Genomic DNA, 18,874 nt, shown 5'->3' with positions numbered 1-18,874 from the left:
GTGGTCCATCTAACTCAGTATCTAGCAGGGCTCTCCAGGTTCCAGACTTTCCTGGAGATGTGAGGGATTAAACTTGGGGCTGCAAAACAAGTATTCTACCACTGGCTATGACCCTCCTAGAGTAAGACTCCAGCTAAACTGACCTCCTGCACTAGCTGTGATATATGAATATGAGAGCACCTCCATTGCAAAACATGTCAATTCAGCTACCTGTGATTTATAGCATACTCTGAAATCACTTCATTTTTTTAAGGATCTACAACAGATGTGTGAGGGTCTGAGATAAATGGAATTGTAATACAGAGTTAGAACTTTATTTAGAGTACCACATAGGGACCTTGGAGCTCCTCTAGTACAACGCCCTAATCAATGTAGAATCTTACAGCATCCATGGCATATAGACGCCCAGTTTAGGGATAAGGAAACAATTCAGTTCAGCTCACATTTTATACTGAATTTACCTAATCTGCACTTTCCCAAACAGCTATCATCTGAAATTTGCACTTCTCAATATTTTGGGTGCACCTCTCCAGTCAAAAAACATGTACGAAATGCATATTTTCCAAGCGTTTTCCCTAACCTAACGTATTTCCCCCCCTATGTTATTTTCACTAATGTATGCATTTTAATGTGCATGAATGTGTTACATATGGGGGAAATGCTTACGATATGTGCCTATTAGGCAAATTGCACGCAAAAACATGTCTGTTAGGAAATGTCCACTAAAATACTTACGATCTTTTGTAAGGACTTTTTGAAATGTGGAAATGTTGCAAGTGGAATTCAATTGGAAAAATGAGAAACAGAGAAACTAAAATGGCCCAAGTGGCCTGACCATAGTGTAGCCACTCCTTAAATGCTTCCAGCAAAGCAGAGCCCACCCTTGGCAGTCCAGCAGGGAATTATGTAACCCCCCTACACCAAAACAGCTGGAAATTATAGGGTAAATTTTACTAGTGAAAATATTAAAAGAAGTGTAAATTGGTGGGACAATGGTGGTTGGCAGCTGTTATGGTCTAAACAACTCATTTCCTTTTCATTTTTTAGGTGAACCTGTTGTCTTCATTAGCTAATTAATCAAGAAGAGCACTGCAGATGCGTCTTGATTCATATGACAATCTTCATCACAATCTACTAATACTTTTTTATTTACTGTGTACATTTATTATTGTATATTGAATGATGCAGAAGGTAGTGCCCTCCAAACTTGTGACTGACTGCAGTCCAGATTTGGAGTGCTTTCTTATTGTGTTTTTATTGCAAGGGCTTTTTTCCTATTTTAGAATTCATTATATTGACCCTTGGAACCACAGAATGTACTTCGAATTTATTTCAAGGTTTTCCACAATGTACATGGGGAGCTGTTAAGCCTCAAAACACATGACAGCATGGTTTGGTTCTGAAAAGTAAGCAAGCAAACAAACAAATATGGCAACTGCCAGGAAATCTTCCCAGATGCTCAGTAATAGGAATAAGCTGATCATTTTGCCCGGAAAAAGAAATAGAAGGGAATAATGTTAAAATGTTCGTGAACTTGTATTTTGGCAAAACTTTTCAATGTTTGCTTTTAGAACTTGACCTTGGAGGTTATTTTTAAAAGCATTGCAATTTGGATTTAGTTGCTGGATTTTAACTTAAGGTTAACCAATATAAGCATCCACTTACAATCAATATTGTCAAGTGTAGATGAGACTGAGCTAGGTGGTTCTATAGTCTGACTTCCTAGGGTCCTGTTGCATGAGTGAATTTCCTCTCCTCCCCCTGCAGCTGTCCCCCTTGGTATTCCCCCCCCCCATCTGCTCTGGATAGTCCTTTGGATACAACCAGAAGAATTTACTTGAGATATGTATTCTATAAACAATTTCTGTAGTTTGAAAACAAAACTAACCTGATGGATGGTGAGTGAGTATGGTACATCTGTGAACCCAAGAACGCTGTGTTTTTCCAAAAGTTACTTAAATTCAGCTGCGGTGTGACCGTTTTTCTTCTCCCTCCACATGTTCAAAGAAGCACCGCTGTATCCTAAGGTACTGTCAGCCTTGAGATTTGGACATGTAGGAACATCGGGTGTTGGAGGCACAAGTCCGGGGTGATGGGAAAGGAGCCTGGAGACAGATGTTGAGTAGATGAGTAGGCTTCTTAAGCGAGGCTTGGAAAGTCATGGTCTTGGTGAGTCATGGTTTGGCTTTCTAGGATGTGCGAAGCAGGTCGGAGAGAGACTGGAAAACACACAATAAATCTGAAAAAGCGGAGGGCTTGGGAAGTGTATGGAGAACATCATAGACAAGTTTGTTGCCCAAGCAATGACCCAGCCCAGATCAAGTTGGGGCAAATCAAGTGGCTAGATGAGTGCAGTTATACCAGAGCATGGAGGGATAATACAAATGTTCCAGCTTTTTCCAGGGGGCTTGTCCCATGCAACTGTCACAAACACAAATCAGAAAGCTCCTTCTTCTAGTCCCTGTTGCTCCTGGAAAAAGGAGCTCCATTCAGTGGGGAGAAATGGCATTCGGATCATTGGAAGAATCTTTTAAATGGGAGCAGGGACCTCCCCCAAATCCTTGGAATGACTGTTACATAGTGAACACAATCTAATGATTCAGCAAGTCCTTGTTGTTGTTCAGTCGTTCAGTCGTGTCCGACTCTTCGTGACCCCATGGACCAGAGCACGGCAGGCACCCCTATCCTCCACTGCCTCCTGCAGTTTGGCCAAACTCATGTTAGTAGCTTCGAGAACGCTGTCCAACAATCTCATCCTCTGTCTTCCCCTCCTCCTTGTGCCCTCCATCTTTCCCAACATCAGGGTCTTTTCCAGGGAGTCTTCTCTTCTCATGAGGTGGCCAAAGTATTGGAGCCTCAACTTCAGGATCTGCCCTTCCAGTGAGCACTCAGGGCTGATTTCTTTAAGGGTGGATAAGTTTGATCTTTTTGCAGTCCATGGGACTCTCAAGAGTCTCCACCAGCACCATAATTCAAAAGCATCAATTCTTTGGCGATCAGCTCTCACTTCCATACATTACTACTGGGAAAACCATAGATTTAACTATACGGGCCTTTGTCGGCAAGGTGATGTCTCTGCTTTTTAAGGTGCTGTATAGGTTTGTCATTGCTTTCCTCCCAAGAAGCAGGTGTCTTTTAATTTCATGACTGCTGTCACCATCTGCAGTGATCATGGAGCCCAAGAAAGTAAAATCTCTCACTGCCTCCATTTCTTCCCCCTTCTATTTGCCAGGAGGCGATGGGACCAGTGGCCATGATCTTAGTTTTTTTTATGTTGAGCTTCAGACAATATCAAGTCCTTACCTTACCATATTAATTCCCATGAATGAGAAAAAATAACAAAACACACTTTTAAATTTTTGCAGTTTTTTTTGGGGGGGGGAGCATATCTAGTTCAACTGATACAGATTCGAATATAGTTCTGTGTTATTGTTTCCTAAATCCTGCATGAATCCCATGGAGGTGGGGGGGCATTGATAAGATATGAACAGAACAGAATTTGGCTCGTAACTTGTACAGATTGTATCCTCCTCTGTAGTTATTAGCAACCTCATCCATATCACTTAGTTATAGTCACATAGTAATTGCCTGCCTATGGTGGCATTCCTTTTTACAATTTCCTCCTGTATAACTGAATATATGTAGTCATTACTGAAAAGTGTAAATAAAGAACCCTTTTAGTGCCATAGTTTCCCTAGGTACCCACTGTGCTCTTATTGTCTACAATATACTCCCGCATCTGTAGTTCTGGTCTATTATAGGATAAAGTCATAAGTATGAATTAAAAATTAAAATGCTTGTTGTAGACTGGAGAGCAAGGTCTATTAAAACATTTCCAGGAGAAAAGCTCCCACTGCACCTAGATGGATGGCAGTGAGCACCAGTTAAAGCAAGTGGATGAAAAATTAGAGATTTTCATCATTCGGTTAAATATAGTGCTAAGTGGTATGTGCTAGCATTAAAAGCAAATTACTTACCACTTCACCAATCACAGCATGGGAGCGTTCTATTGGAAGCAGTATTTTTCAGGAATGCTAAGGCATTGGTTTTATTAAATAAATCAGCTGGTTACACTGATGGAGCGAGCTGAAGGAATAGCAGGATGGAAAAGATGTATGTGGATTATAATCTAAGAGGGAGAGAGGGAAGGAGAAGGAAATACCTAATTAATTGGTGTGCAGCCAATCGGTGGCGGAGTAAGGCTCCACGGTACCCAGGGCGGCAGTGCTTGGGAATGGCGGGAGGGGCTGCAGCTTGTCACCCCCACGTGCCGCTGCTCGCTCCGTCGCCCTGGGAGCAACAGCGCACCGCCGAGGGAGCACCCCGTCCGTGCAGCGCTGCTGCTCCCAGGGTGACCGGCATTACATGGGGAGTGGCGGGAGGGGCCGCCGCTTGTCACCCCCACCTGCCGCTTGTCACCCCATCACCTGGGGCGTACCGCCCCCACCGCACCCCCCTAGCGATGCCCCTGTAGCCAATTAAGTACCATTATACCTATTTCACTCTCAGCGAAGCAACCCCTAGACACCAGCAACGGTGTGTAATGTCTACCTTTTTGTGTTTTCATCAAGACTTTTGATATTGCACTTGATCTGCAAATCCCAAACCACACATTTTTGTTTAGCGTTCTATCTGTTTGGATCTGATCCACTCATCCGTGAGCACAATTTTGATTTATGCGCAGGCGGCTGAGGAAGAAGATCATCATCATCATCATCATCATCATCTGTGTGTTCACCAAATATGAGGTCAACATGATCAGTATTGACAGCAAATATCAACTTTGGAGCTAGGGAGAGGGCAAAGTAGAGTCTGGTTTGAGCCCTTCCCCGCTCTAAGCCCACCCAAAATTGACTTGGCACAGACAAAACTGACACAGCCATCTGTCTGCTAGTAGGAGATGTACTCACAAACCTGACCCAGTAAGGCAGGGGTACCATTTCAACAAAGGAGCGCAAGATTTCAAGCAGGGTTGAAAGGTTCACTCATACAAAAGCAAGCTATATTCACTAGGACTGTGCCTCAGATTGGCTGAATCCTGAACCTCAATGGACCAGTTTGGTGGGATCTCAGCTTGGGCCAAGTTGGGTTGCCTAGAGTGAACTTGGACTGTCAAGGAGTAAGGTGTCAGGTGGGAAGACTTTAGTTCTTGTTTTGCCAGTGTGCAGGGTACACACTGGAGAAACAGATCCCAGCAGTATTGAATCCTCTCCTTACCAGCTGATTGGGGTTTAAAAAAAAGCCTAATTAAATATTAACCCCACCCCCAAATTGATTCAGGGCCAGGGCCAGGCTGTCAGGTGTTTCTCAGGGTGGGGTGGGATGCAGTGCTGTGCACATTCCTAATATTTAAGTACCATTTTGCATGGTGGAATTTTAACCACCCCAAACTGCCATACATCTTAAGCCAGGTTTGTGTGGGTCCATTCTCATGTGTCATGCTCCATCCCTACCAGGTTTTATGTGCCCCAACCCTCTTAGGAGCAATGCTCAACACACACACACACACACACACACACGACACCACTTATTTGTCTGTGTCTGTCTAAAGCTTCTCAGCAGCATGCTCTCTCTCAGTGTTCTGTCACACTGTTTGAGACCAAGAATCCAATACGGGGCTGTGTGGATAGGAGCTGGTTTTATTCTCAATGCAACAGAGCTAGGAAGCGTTTTTACCTTCTCTCATATCAGGTAATAGTTGACATCCAGTCTGGAATTCATAGCTGCAGAGCCAACTTAATCCTCATTCCTCTGTTTTGAGATTGCCTTGGGATTGCCTGAATTTAAGATTACACACACACACACACACACACACACACACTGCAAACCTTGGAGTTCCTACAAGTCTGCTAATCTGTGGATGGTACTATTTGAAACACATATGAATCCATGCTCAGAGAATGTAGTTGCTTTTCATATATAAAAGTATATATGGGAAAGAATCCATGGGGGTAAACATTTTATACAACACTGCTTTAAACAATCATGTATGTAGGAAGGGAGAAAATTGTATTTGTTATTTTTATTACCATGTAGTTTAGCCTTTCCTCTCTCTCTCTCTCTCTCTTTCTTTCTTTCTTTCTTTCTTTCTTTCTTTCTTTCTCTCTCTCTCTCTCTCTCTCTCTCTCTCTCTCTCTCTCTCTCTCTCTCTCTTTCTCTCTCTCTCTCTCTCTCTCTCTCTCTCTCTCTTTTTCTCTTTCTCTCTTTCTTTCTTGAAGACTCGTGTCTGGTTATGCCAATCCTGTGACTTACACTAATAGGAAATAATGACACAAGGCTGACTTAACAAGACATAATAGGCTACCTTAAAAGATCGTTCAATAGGAATGTGCACAAACCTGGCTACTTGTTAAGGAAGCATTTGATGTCCCTTTCCTGCATTGTCTTAACTACTGTCGTACTCATGCACATAGCTGCTTCTTATGTGGAGAGAATGATAGAGCTTTTCTAGCCATTTATCACACAACCTAAGAAGATCAGAAACAGAGTTCTGACCATTTGCAGGATGTTAACACTTGCAACCAGATAACTTTTTGTTCTGAGGGAACAGATACCAAGTACTTAAAAAACCCATCAACACTATTATTATTATAGTCAAGGCAGATATGAGGGTAAACCTTATGTGGCACGAGTCTGCCCATGTGGCTCACCGGAAGTCGAAACAAATTTACATGTGCTGTTACACTGTAGTTTCTATGAGGACTTACGGTTGACCTTCATTACACCGGTCCTACAAAAGTTCAAGAACGAACCTGAATCCCAACATCTAAGAGCCTTGGTGGATGACAAGGACCCCGAAATCACGATCAATGTAGCTAAATTTTGTGTATCTGCCATTAGACGTAGGAAACAAGAGCTTCTTAACGGCTGACCCTTTTAACGGCAACCAGTGGGGGCATGCCAACATTTAATCTTAATTGCTATTTTACTTGCACTGTAATGCTCTTTGTATCCCTCTTACGTTTTGCTATGTGATTTGTTGTATAAGCTGGAGCTGGTCTGAGACCGTTTTAATTTATTATTATTATTATTATTATTATTATTATTATTATTATTATTATTAAATTATTACCCATCCTTTACCAGCAGATCCTAGACTGGGTTACAACAACTTAAAATTAGAAAGGAGTTGAGACATTGACACTTCTCAGAGTGGCTTACAACAATTAAAATACAATTTGGTGAAAAAACACTATAAAACCTGTTAGCGCTTTGCCTCCTATTATGTAAGGATTCCCCAGCTGGGAATGGTCCTGGACAGAGATGGGGAACCCCAGACCCTGTAGGCCATACCATGCATCCTTCAGGACCAGTGGTGACTGGTGTCCGTTGGGACAGAAGGCAAGGAGACCAACAGTAGATGGAGGCAGAGCCAACAAGAGGCATAGCCATCTTATGACTGATAGGAAGAAAGAAGGTGGGCAGGTGAGGGCTATCTGAGGGTGGGTTGAGGTTTGTGAGGCCTAATGGCCTCCACAACTTTGGACTTTCCACAGGCCAGAGGCGGTTTCAGGGTTGCATGACTGGTTTGTTTTGGCTGGCAGACCTCATAAGGGAGCTGGTCCTGAAGGAAGAACTGTGAGGGGAGAGACTCCATCAGGCAAGGCCTCTTTCCACCTGCCTTGCCCCACCTTCTAGTCTCTGCTTCTCAATTTGTATTGTATTATTTTATGTACTGTGGCTTGCTGATGTTTTATTGATTATAGTTTAGAAATTATTTATTATAACTGCTGAATGGATTTCTGTTTAACTTTTATATGTTATTATTATTATTTAATACTATTCTAATGATTGTTGCATGTTACCTTTTTGATATAGGTTAACTATTTTAAAGTTCTGTTTTATTATCACATTTTTGTATTGCATTAGATTGTTATAAGATGTACATTTTTTATTTCTTCAGCTGGAAAACCACCTTGAGTATTGTAAGATAGACAGATGGTATACAAATTAAAAATGATGATGATGATGATGCTATAGAACAGAGCGCAAGAGGCGGGGGCGCCAAATTTTAGCATCGCTGAAATTTGAGAGCCCAAAGTCCACCACTGCACAGACCACATACCTTCTTGAGCCACACCTGCTTTGCATACCTGCTCACCACCCACCCCTCCACCCTACATGTCCTCACAGTAGGAATGCCTGAAGAGGACTAAGGTTGTCCATTAACAGGTACCTTGTGAATCTTCACCTGGCGCTTTCCAAATGAGGATTTCATTGCGTTTTCTGAAGCCTGAGGAGGGAAATGGCTTTCATGGAAATCTTCAGACTAGACCAAGAGCTCCAGATGAGGGACTACGTTGTCTGGTACGATGTGATTGAATTTAAATTCATTCTTCTAGTACTGAAATGGGAGCTTGTGTGTCATTAGGTTGTTACAATGGTAATAGTTTGGATTTCCTTTTATCGTCTTTATGGGGATGACACAGATTTATTTTCCCTCATCTGCAAACTCAGTTGTGCAATTTCAAAACTGACATGGCGCTTATCAGAAGTTAATAATTGGCTAGCACAAACCATTTGTTTGATAACACGGAACTGTTCGTTTTTGGTTTCGAGAAGCTAATAGGCACAGCTCTTTCTCTGACATTTGATTTTAATGGTTGTATTGTTGCTCCTGTCTCTGCAGTTAAATGTCTTGGTTGTTTTGCTTGACTCTAGGTTTTCTCTAAAGAAACACAATTTTAACTCCTCGGCTGCTGGCACAGTGCATTGCCTTTGTAATTTGTTCATGTGATGTTCTGTTAAATATTCCCAGCATAGAAAAACAATGGTTTGCGATTCCAGATCATTGGCATGGGAAACCATACAAGCCACTGGGAAACCATTCAAGGGATCCTGTATGATTCATGACACAATGCCATGTAGCCAGTCATAACTGACTGTGTGATGATGTCATTCAGAGCAAGGAATGACAAATTAATATACTTTTTTTAAAAAAAAGGTTGAAAAGGGGTTGTAGTTTTTTCCAGAACTGCACAAACTGTTAAAAAAAGTGGGATTTTCTTGGTTCAGTCCCAGTGATAACTAGTGCTATTTTTCTAGTGCCTGAACTCACCACGAACACCTCCCTTGTTCTCTTATAATGGCAATGGCTCCCACCTGAGAGGTGCTGGAACTGAATGCTGGTGAATTCCGGCAGGAAAAAAAAAAAAAGCCCTGCTTGTTAAAATGCAGTGTGTCCAGAAGAGATGGAAGCAGACCCAGCTTAGTTGAAATTTTTATTTTCTGTATTAATGATGTATCAAAAGCTGAGACAAGAATCAGTAAAATAATACATCTTCCATTCAATGATGCAGAATTTATATACATATACAGGGCAGCTTCTCAAATCTTACACTGTACTGTTATAAAGGTCTACTCAGTGGTAAATTCCATTCCGTTCAACAGATGAACAGGTTAAATATGAAAAGGACTGCAGCCTAAATTCCAGCTATTAAAGGCAGTGGGCTCTGCATTTATTTAAAATATTTCATTCCACTGAAAGCTATTGTTAGTCATGTTCTTCCTTCGTGCACTTTTGTTTCATTGTTCAAGTCGTCTTTGCGCAACAGCTTGCTCTTTTCTCTCTCTCGCCAAACAAGACTTTCCTTTGTAGAATGCTCACCTCGTTATAAATGGCCATAAAGCAATTACGCGTAATATGCTGCTAGCTGCAAGATACTAAACCTGATTGAACAATAATAATTCAGCGCAATGTGCCATTTTCTGACTTCCAAGTTAATGTGCATAAGGCAGGCAAACCATTGTTCTGTTGTAATGTTTTAGACCACGACTGACAGCAATTTATACAGAAACAGGCAACTACTGAAATAGGGCAAACGGATAATAGTAAAGAGAGATTAGTTTAGGATGGACATTAAGGGATTGTCTTGTCCCTATATAAACAAAATATTTCATATAATTCTGTTGCCACTTCCTTTCTGAATATTTATTGGCTCAGCTTTGGAGTCTTCCAAGTGGAAAGATGTTCTAATAATCTTTCTCCTTCTTTGAAAGTAATTAAGACTGAATAAATAGTGTTCTATATTTACCACTATGCAGTTAAACATGCTTACGGTCATGCCAAGTGAATTAGTTAAGGCTTCAGTGTTTTATGGCTACCATTTTGTTCACAATTAGAGTATTCCACCCCCGCAATGTCTGCTGATGAGAAGGCCATCCTAATCTTGGGTTAATCCCCTATGCTGTTTTCATTTGAGATTGGGAGAAAATTCCAGTAACAAGCATTCAAACAGCAATTTGGGTTAGAATTTCCTTTTCCACATTTTAGAGAAAAAAGGACACAGTACTTGCTTTTGCCACTCTCTATTTCCCTTAAATTGGATTTTATTATTATTTAATGCATTTCTAACCCACCCTATTGCTTTCGCAAGGCAGTTTACAGATTTTTTATTTTAAAAAAAACCCCACTGAAACCATCAAAACAGAATCGACATCGTTTTCAGTAAAATGCAATTTCAAAGAGAGAATAACAGCAGCAAGATTAAAAGCCAGCACTGGGGATCCGAATAAAATATAAAATACAATATAAAATTGAAAACTTCCAGCATGTTTTTTTCCCAGCGCAGATGAGGACTAAAAAAAAAAAGTTACAAAAATATTTTAAAATCTACCAATAACGAGGCATATTGATTGCTCCACCCACTTCTGTCTCTGTCCCCACCCACTGTGGGTAGGTGGGTCCCAGAAGGTTCCCCCGCCTTGCAATAGAACATAAATTCAATCTGGGCATTCTGAATAGGATTTAAATTAACACATGAGATTGGGGAGAGTATGTGTGAGTCCTTTAGCTCTGCACCTCCATCCCTGTCAGGCTCCCCCAGGTGTTCCAGGGTGAGTATCTGAAGTGGGGAAGAAACTTCAGATACTCGTGGAAGTGCCCACATATCTCGGAACGTTGCTTTTCCAGGGTTTCAAAAATGTGCACGCATCTCCATTAGTCAAAGAGCCAACCACAAATGAACAATCACACCCCACACCAATCCCAACCTCTCTCACCGCCAAAGAAGCACAAGTGAACAACAGGCAACCTACACAAACAACGCTGACACCAAACCCTACATATATTAAGTAAAATAGAAACATCATCACCCCACCTTACCTATCCCCCCCATCCCACCCACCTCTTTCCCCCTTCTCTCCCTAATGTCTCAACAACCAAAACTGATTTGTAAAAATGTTACATGGAAAAAATGCGAGAGAGACATTGCACACACTTTTGTAAATCAAGAAAATATTTAATAAAAAAGAGGTATTCCTTTGTAGCCAATAAGTCTGAAACATGCAGAGGTCAACAGTGATGAAGATGGAGTAAGCAGAACTAGCGTGTTCATGCACACTCGTCACTCGTCACATGTAGCTTTAAGCCCTATTCAGAATACCTAAACCGGGCTACAGGTTCTCTCTCTCTCTCTCTCTCTCTCTCTCTCTCTCTCTCTCTCTCTCTCACACACACACACACACACACACACACACCAGTGTCCATTTGAGAGGCAGCTGCTCAGGATGGGGGAGAAATCTGATTTAGTTCACATTTAAAGGCAAATTATAAAATTTGCAGTTTCCGAAACAACGGGAGAGCTAAAACACAGCTGCCCTTTGAAATTTACAGCGCAGTTCTCCAACCACAACCAGTGTTTTCAAAAATGCATCTATGAGGTAGAAGTGTGTGCAAAAACGAACGTATTTGTGAAAATACAGCCTGTTAAGAGAATTTGCTTGCAAAAATTTGTACATTAGTCAAAATGGCATACACAAATGTCTCTATTAGGAGGAATTTGCACTAAAATGCTGAAGAATGTTCATGTTTGTTTGTTTTAATCTGCAAAGTGCTGAAGAAATGTAGAGAGCTGATTTTGAGATTGGAAAAATGAGAAACTGAAAGAAATGAAATTGACAGATTCTTCCATCCCTACTAGCTGCAAACGATCTTCAGGGTTTTACTTACATTATCAATGTGTTTTCGCACACCTGTTTATCACATTCACACTTTATCAGAAGTATAATGTGCCTTTAGTGTCTTTATACACATTTTATGGTCACCATGGAGACCCCTGAAAATTACTGTTCTCATCCTGATTGTTAATGCAGGTTTTGCCACATCATACTGGGTCTTCCCTTGATGGTGTGCCTAAATCAAGAGACAATTGACAATAATTATTGGTGGAAATCCCAAGATAATAACCAGATATGATTTGCATATTTGAGAAGACATGATGTCAGATATTATCAGTGCTGGAAAACCACTTATGGTAGTGCATGAGAGAGTCCTATTATGTCATGTCTTTGGAAATCCATATGGACCTTTTAAAATTCATTGGTTTATCAATGCCATGTATATTGTCTCTGCACCAGTTTGCTGATTTTGCTACATACACAGAAAGCTTATAGAAAAATGATTAACTCTGTGAGTAATCACCAGCTACAGGTAAATAATGCAGATGGATAGCTTCATTAAGGAATCAACATGGGGTCATTAGAAGGTTCTGGTCTCTGCCCCCGATCTTATAGAAAATATAGTTCTCTAAGCCACCATTGTGAAGGGGCGATAAAATATCACAAGTAGACTCACATTAAGCTGGATAATATGCAGGCTGCTTGATTTGTATTGAATATGTGTCTGGTGGCTGAAACCCACTGTAATGAACTTGCCCACAAATCACAGCTTAATGGGAATCTACTTATACATATTGCTTAATTAAAAGTTGTGAGCTTATTAACATGTGTCTTTGGCACTGAGCTTTGGGGATGTAATCTCTGTGCAAATAAGACTAGGTTGTAAAAGTTTTATAGATTGACAATGATATTAAATTCCACACCCCAATAAGCTGTTATTTTCCCAAAGAATGGTTCAAAATCTGTAAATGTACACAGTTCCATTGTGTTGGTTGACTAGCTTCTGTATTATGTAGGACCCAGGGTCATATATGACTCAGATATCAACATTGCCCAGTTTTGCTGCACCTTTGCTTGGTACTCAGGCTGCAATCCTATCCCTGCTTACCTGAGAGTAAGGTCCATTGAACACAGTAGGACCTACTTCTGAGTAAGCATGTATAGGATTACTCTACTCTTGTCTGTTACTTTACACTGCATGTGGTAACTCTGCTGGAACTCTCATCGTAGTATCCACTAGTAACAACAGCAGTGAGTATTTTCACAAAACCTTATTTTCCCAAGTTTATAACAAAACTTAAAATGGAGGGGTGGGTGAATATATGCGTTTTCAAGTCTCACACTGCTTTTACGGGTTATGAAGACATAATTTCTATTTTCCTTTGTGTGGGAGGGTAGTATAAACAGAAACAGTTGGCTCCAGAGGAAACTGAATGATGATTTAGTCTTCATTGAAACCCATGGGACAAGTTAGTCCCACTCCTACAAGAGGTAGTCAAGTCGTGATCAAGGTGTCTGCCTTTCCAGGTAAGTAGTTATGTCCACCAATGTGAATGGGTTAAAAGGGGTTTAGGTGAATTGATGGGCAGCCAGGCTATCAATGGCTACTGCTAGCTAGAATGGCTATGCCTCCAGCATTGGAGGCAGGATGCCTCTGAATATCAGTTGCCTGGAACCACAAGTGGTTGTTGAACTCAGGTCCTGCATGCAGGCTTCTCATAGGTGTCTGATTGGTCACTGTGAGGACAGGATTTTGGACAAGATAAACCTTTCACCTGATCCAGCAGGGCTCTTCTTATGATCTCATGACTTAAATAAGTTTTGTCTTATTTAAAGACTAAAGGGTGACTAACTTCCTCTGGATCTACTCCTTCCTATGAGGACAATTTGGAATGACTCATATTTGGGCAACAGATTGGATTAAGCAGATGTTACAATTTTACAGATGTGGTTCATACACTTTGTACTCTTGAGATAGATGTTTCCAGTGGCTGTGTCAATTAAGGAACTCCATCTCTTCGAAACTCTCCAGAGTCCAAGCCGAAGCATCTTTTGAAAGCACAGTATGGCCTTTCTGTTTCTATTGGCATTGCAAGATCTGGGTGAGATCAGCGACTGCTTGAATTCACAGCACATTTCTAATTACATTTACACAGAAGTAAGCCTCGTTGAGTTCAATTCTGAAATGCGAGCTTTCTAGGAACTACAGCCATAACCTGCTTATATATTCCTCTGATGCTATTTTAATGGATTTTATCTTGCTCTTTTTCATTTGTGATCCACCACAAGCCTCATGAACCTGTGATACTCCTAAGGAGTGACAAAGCAACCCTCTTACTTTTCACAGGCATGGCATTTCTTCAGCCTTTTCCCCTTGTGGGGTGTAAAGCATATTATGGGCCAATATGGGTGTACTCTAGGAATGGGGAACCTGATGCTGTGGAACTCAACTCTCATCAGCTCCAGAGAGCATGACCAGGAATGATGGGAACTGTAGTCCTAACATCTGGAGGGCCACTGGCTGCCCATCCCAGGGAGCTGATACAGCCACCCACTCCTACTCTTTGGAACTGACCTTACATGTAGGAGTGAAACCAACAGGAGGGTACCATGGTGAATAGTATCAAAAGCCACTGAGACATCCAAGAGAATCAACTGGATTGCTTGCTTGCGCGCGCACACACACATACACACACTTATCTAGAAGAACGTCATCTATCAGGGCGAACAAGAACTAGTCTTTGTGCAATCTAACTTTCCCACTTATTTTAACATCCATAGATCACACCTCTTCTCGAATATTAAGTGCAAAAGTGAGACATCCCGGAATCACAGAAGCCAACCGTGGCTTCTGTTTGCAACCTGGAATGTCCCGTTTTTTGGTCCGGCGCTCTGGCGCGAGTCCTCACAGCAAAGCACCGGATGAAAAGATGCTCATTCTGGCACGAGTCAGTCTCTGCTGACGTCCCAATTTTGGGTGCAAAAATATTGGAGCGTATGTTAGTGTGCTTTTAAAGCAAAGGGGTGGGGGAGATGTGTTTACAGAGATGTAGGAAACTGAGTAAAAATAATGTCACTGATAGCTTGAGAAAGAAAGAAAGAAAGAAAGAAAGAAAGAAAGGAAGGAAGGAAGGAAGGAAGGAAGGAAGGAAGGAAGGAAGAAAGAAAGAAAGAAAGAAAGAAATTGTCCTTAATATTTTTCTTTTGTTTTAACTTTGAAGGATGCGGCTTGTCATTCCTTTTTCAGCATCTCACATCCTTGCAGCAGCTGGATTCATTCTTAAGATAGGAGCTTCTTTAGCCAGACAGATGTAGCACTCATCAGAAGTTAATTTGCAGGGATATTCACATATGCAAATCATGTCACAATCCTGAAATGCAACCACGTAATGAGTGGAAAATATTATACCCATAAATCATACGACCACAATCAACAACATTTCCATTGAGCCAGGAGAAATTTGACAGTCTTTATAACTTCTGCTGCTTTTAGCCAGTGAAAACCTCTGCATTTTTGGAGACTGTGTTACACTGGTGATCTTAAAAAAAAAACCTCCTCAAGTCTGGCATAATGAGTCCTCAAGTGCATTATAACTTACCAGTAATTACATTTCAACATTTCTGCTTTCAGCAGTTGCTGTTTTATTCATAAACATTTAAACACTGGATCAGGTATAAAATAAGAATGTTGGCAACAACAAGGCTTAATTTCATTAACTATTAGGTAAACTCCGTCTTGCTTCTTCAAATAATCCTTGGTTTGAATGCTAAAGATGTAATGAACTTCACGGTTCATAGCATCTGACATTGCTTAATTAATGGGTGCATTTATAGTACACAGGCCTTGGTAATTGATTTATATGCATGATTTGCCCATACAGCTGTTAGTTCCTGTAGGAAAGTCATAATTCAAATGGAGACATATTTTTCTAGATATGAGGAAGACAGACGACAACAGCAACCAACTACTTTCAACCTGACAAACTCCTTTCAAAAGCATGCTAGAAAATTAATAGCATAGAGAAACAGTGACTATCACAGGGGGAGGGGCAAACCATCTGAATCATCCATGTACTGGTTTTGAGTTACTGCAGAAAATTCATCTCAAATAGAAGCCAATTCATCATTGAAGCAAAGATCATTCGCTTTGTGGAGCCAAAATTATTTTGAGACCATCAGCACCTAGAGCACAGACAAATATAACCTGAATCCCAATTACTTATGTCGAATGTGGGCCACAAATATTAAATTTATTTATCTATCACATTTATTTATTAAATATGTATACTGCCCTTCATCCGAAGATCAGAAGTCACTTCACAACATTTAGATTTAGTGATAGGCCAAATGATCTCCAAGCCGAGTTAAAGCTAACACCTCAAAATGTAGTGTGCATGTGTACATCCATTTTTCAACGCTTGATTCAGTGTCAGAAAGAAATGACGCCATGGATATGAAAAAACGAACCGAAGACACCAGTTAAATCAACAATAAGTATGTTAGTTCCTGAAAGGCAACCCATGAAATTTAAACCATGGATTGCACACAGATCAGGGAATTCAATAGATCCTACAGGTTACATGTTTGAAATCCCAAATTGTGTGTGTTGAAAAGTTGATTCCTAAAAATAATGGGAATCAGAGTGGGAGGAGGTCATCTGTGACTTTAAAAAAAGGATGGAGAAGAAAAACAGCTGCTTCTGGATTAACCATTATGGCTGAGCTAATACTACACTGTTCCTGGTTCTTTCTAGGTTCTACCTAGTAATCACTTGCTGGATAACAACCAGCAATTGCATGAGACATAATCCCTTCATGGAACCTTTCCCTCTCCTCAGACACCTGACACTGTTAAACTTATTTTGAAGCTGCTTAAAGGAAGCATTCGCTAGTTTGGGGCTAGAGGAATCAGCTATCAAAGCGCTTACAACACAGACAGTTTGATGGCATTCACAACGTTGGTTCAGTTTCCTGATGCTCTAAGGCAATACTTAAGCCTTTCCCTTGCTAACGCCTTTGCTTGCTACAGCTGCGTTTTGAATGCTTTCATTAATCAGTCTGTTAGCAACAATAAATTGTCACCTTCCATACTTTCATGAGAGCTTCTGCATTGAACTCTCCCTGGGAGATACAGCATGGCAAAGGATAGTATTTGCATTACAAGCTACAATCTGGTTCCTGTCTTGTTTTCTTCACGTGTGGGTCTAACATACTTGCTCTTTTTGCTGAACGTAAATTGTCCACAAGTTATCTGACTCCTTTGGGTCTAGGAGAAGGGCCATGGCTCAGTGTTAGAGAGCAGACTTTTCAGGTAGAAGTCCCAGGCGTCTCCAGGTAAACTGGGAAATATGCTTGTCTGAAACCCTGGAGAGCCATTGTCAGTCAGTGTAGGCGAAGCTGAGGTAGATGGTCTCATCACAAGGCCACTTCCTATCTTCCTATTGTGTGGGGACGCGGGTGGCGCTGTGGTCTAAACCACTGAGCCTCTTGGGCTTGCTGATTGGAAGGTCGGTGGTTCGAATCCCTGTGATGGGGTGAGCTCCCGTTCCTCTGTCCCAGCTCCTGCCAACCTAGCAGTTCGAAAGCATGCCAGTGCAAGTAGATAAATAGATACTGCTGCGCCGGGAAGGTAAATGGCTTTTCTGTGTGCTCTGGCACTCGTCATGGTCCTCTGTGCACCAGTAGTGGTTTAGTCATGCTGGCCACATGACCCGGAAAACTGTCTGTGGACAAACGCCGGCTCCCTCGGCCTGAAAGCAAGATGAGCGCCACAACACCATAGTCGCCTTTGACTGGACCTAATCATCCAGGGGTCCTTTACCTTTACCTTAAATCAAAAATAAATGAATGAAGAATTCCCCTGGTCAGCAACATTCCATCACTCTCAGAGGGAACTGTCCAGAAAAAAAAACATGGCTGCTCCCAAACAAACACTTGCTCTACTCCAGCCTTAGCCAAGCTGGTGCCCTCTAGATGTTCTCACAAGCCTCAGCCAGCAGAGTGATGGGAGTTGTAGTCCATCGACATCTGGAGGGCACCAGCTTGGTGTACACTATTCAAAGCACTTATGAGGGAAAAATTAATCTGGGGAGATATTACTAAGCAAATACTCCTAATTAGTTTTTGCTTACAGCAATATGGATCTGTATTCTCCAATTCTCAATGACTTTATACTTGTCCTTCCTCACAAAGGCAGGACACTCTTTATGAAATACTTCATTTCAGCCCCCTTTATAATTTCTGGCAGCTTTTCTGTCCCCAAAACAATTTATAGCCAGTGATGACCAGAAATGTCTTCATCTTCTTCTTTGTCTGTTTAAATCTCTCTTCTAACTTTATGCCTTCACTCTGCCCTTAATGGATAAGAAGTTATGAAAGTGTCTCTGTGTTTGGGGGGAATCTGGTTCTATTCTTTTGTTCCCTTCATAGCTGAAATAAATTTAATTGCTTTGGACCCATGGGGCAAGGTGGGCAACAAACCCTGAAATTGTCCTGTTTCGTTTCCATTTCCCAAGTGTTTGTGTTGTGCCTTCTTTACAGAGCAGCCGTTCTGGCATTTTCCTTTGGGATGCTCCACATTGTCATTCGGGGCTTCTGCATCAAGTAAACTGGTTTCTAGGGAAGAATTCTTCTGCCCTGTAAAGGAATTACAGCTAATTCTGTATACAGCATATTTAAAAACTATTAAAAGGCAATCATATTAGTAATCCTACAGATGATTAAAAAGCCATTTTCTAACATTCTTACTGGAGGGTCCTTTAAAAAAAATAATTGCAGCAATCAGTCACAGCTACCTTTTGCTTATTTGTTGTGTCATTCGTATACTCTGAGTACGTTTCAGGATGCTCTCCCACAAATTTTTGGAATGTATGTATGTGACTGTTTCAAAGAACAAGGAAAACGTCTTACAATTAAATAATATTGAATAATTGTTTTATTGTTCTGCTCTTTTTATAATAATTCACTCCAGAAGTTTT

The sequence above is a fragment of the Lacerta agilis genome, chromosome 7 (assembly GCF_009819535.1).
Source record: "Lacerta agilis isolate rLacAgi1 chromosome 7, rLacAgi1.pri, whole genome shotgun sequence".
Lineage (NCBI taxonomy): Eukaryota > Metazoa > Chordata > Lepidosauria > Squamata > Lacertidae > Lacerta > Lacerta agilis.
Note: the sequence above shows the minus strand (reverse complement) of the source record.